Here is a 2,692-nt window from a genome sequence, read left to right on the forward strand (position 1 = left end):
ATAGTGTGGAAATAAGTACCAGGCAGACGGGGAAAAACTCCAAGAGTTCGAGAAGGGAGAAAGCACTGTTGGGCAGAGCCACCCGGGGTGTTCACCCCCAGCAGGGGCTCTGCTTGACCCTGGAGGGCTGAAACATCTGGGAACTTCCTTCATGCAAGGAAAGCATCTTGCTTGTCTTTGTAACTCCCACACCTGGCTTGCACCTGCTGCCCAGTGAACGCAGGACATGGAGACAGCAGAACTTCCCAGTGGAAGTAACAGTGCGACCACAGAGAGTGAGGGACACGGGGACATTCAGAAGACCAGGTCACTGCATAAGCGGTTTATGTCAGCGAATTCTAGCCCATGGCCCAGATCAAGTCTGCTGTCTGCCATAGAGCCCACAAGCAAAGAATGCATTTTACATTTTTATATGGTTGAAAAAAAAATCAAAAGATTCATCTTAATTATTTTCATTTTAATTTTGAAGTTTCAATTCAGTGTCTATAACATTTTACTGGAACATAGCCACACCCATTTATTTATATATTGTCTGTGGTTGCTTTGGTGTTACAGTGGCAGAACTAAGCAGTTGTGACAGAGACCATCTGGCCCACAAAGCTAAATATTTACAATCTGGCCCTTCACGGAGAATATTGGCCAACCCCCCATCTGTGTGTGAATGACCCTCTTTAGAATTGTGCAGTGCACAACCTAAGTCACCAAACATGGCAGCCTTGGCCCAAGATTATAGTCCTGACTCCTGGTTGGTAGCCACATTGTGCTCCTGTTGCTTAGGCCAGTACCTATCACTCTGCCTCAGTTGCAAGCCTTCTTTCTCATCTGGTATTTTGGACACATGGCTCAAACTGCCAGGAACCTTCCTGACTTCCTACAAGTCATCACAACAAGGACTCCCTCTCATCTTTCAGACATCAGTTCAGATAGCCTTTCTTGAAAGCTTTCCCTCACCATTCACTCAGGGCTCTGATTTGCCCTCTTCCCACCATTTACCATTATCTGAAATGACCACGTGTGTGCATTTGAACTTGCCATGTCTGTATTCACCACCAGCGAGCACACTGCAACACAGGAAGCATGGAATCTTGTCACTGCTGTACCTCTAGCACCTAGAACAGTCCCAGTCCCCCTCACACAAGAGCCCAACTGATATTTCTCAAACAAGTTTTAGAATTCTGTGCTGCTAAAAATATTTAAAATACCTGTGGACAAGAGAGCATTTATGATGTTATTCTATTTTTATATGTGTTTGAAATTTTTCTTAAGAAAAAGTTTTTTTTTTTTTAAATTTTGTACATAGCCAACCTATTATTCGGGTATAAAAGCAAAATAAAACCATTTCAAACAAAAATCAAACCAAAGCCAAGAGTAACTACCAAGGCAAATCACAGACTCAAGCCACACCTGCTCTCTTGGGTCTTCTGCCAAAACCTGAGGCTGGGTATAAGAAATGAAAATCATCTCATTGAAAAAAAGTGTGATAGGCAGGGCTCTTTCAATTACAAGTGTCAACACATAAATTTAGACTCATGTAAGAAAAACAAAACAAGATTTATGGCTCCCAAAGTTGTAAAATCCAAGGGGCAATCTGCCTTCAGGCATAGTGGGATCCAGGGCAATTGAAACATGGTCCCCAGACCATGACTTCTCTCAGAGCTGCATGGCTGGCCTCGCTTCCCTCTCAGAAAGGTTCTGAGCTGTTGCAGGCTCTCTTGGCCCTAGAGGGATGGCCCTTACCATTCCTGCTAGGACTGTCAGCCTGAGGACTCTGACCTGGTGTGGGTCATGTGCTCTTCTGGCACAGACGACTGGAACCAAGAATGGGGAGTCCTCTGGCTGGCCTGAGCCACTGAGATGGAATGGCAGCTATAGTCTCTCAATCAAAAACCTATGAACTGAGCAGGAATATTGTGGAACTGTAGAAAGAGTTTTCCCCCCAAAGAGATACCGGGCCGTACACAGGACACCCAGAATGGGGCTTGGTGCTGGAACCTGGCTTCCAACCTCAAACCAAAAAGGGACAGAGGTCAGGAAACTGGCTCTTCGGAGAGAGCCAGGCAGGTAGGCTCTCATCCAAAGAGTACTGAGCTCTGGAGATGTCCTTCAATCAATCCTGGATGCTACTGTTTGACTCAGGACAAAAAACAAGTCCACTGTACCACTCAGAACCGAGAGACATCCAGTCCTGGGAATGAAGCCAGCACCAGCGGTTCCTTGGAGGAGGCAGGAGCTTTGACTCAAGGTCAGCTCCAGTGCCCAGGAGACTGTCTGTTGTGTCATCAAACCCAGGGCTACAGGGACATTAAAAGAAGGGTCATTAAAAGGAGGGTCAGACCGGTGACCAGCATGAGCACCTTGTCACCTCCCTGGGTTCAGTACCTGGAAGTCAGCAGCTATGGTGTCCCAGGGCCTTCTGCAAGGTGTCCCTAGGGATAGTTGAGGCAGGAGAGAGGGGAGCTGAAGACAGATGGGTGTGATCAGAAAGGACGTGGCCAGGGGCCTTGAAACAAAAAAAAGAAAGACACAGAAACTGCAAGAAAGGAGGAAATTAGGGCTCAGAGTTATCCCCATCCTTCCTCCCCTCTCATGATCAGCTTTTCCCTCCAGGGAGGAGAAGGTACCCTCAGCACAAGGAGGCCCATTTTCTCATCTGCAGGAAAAGGAGGCCGTGGGCCTCATGGGGGTGGCTGCG

Source organism: Mustela nigripes, chromosome 3, assembly GCF_022355385.1.
Source record: "Mustela nigripes isolate SB6536 chromosome 3, MUSNIG.SB6536, whole genome shotgun sequence".
Lineage (NCBI taxonomy): Eukaryota > Metazoa > Chordata > Mammalia > Carnivora > Mustelidae > Mustela > Mustela nigripes.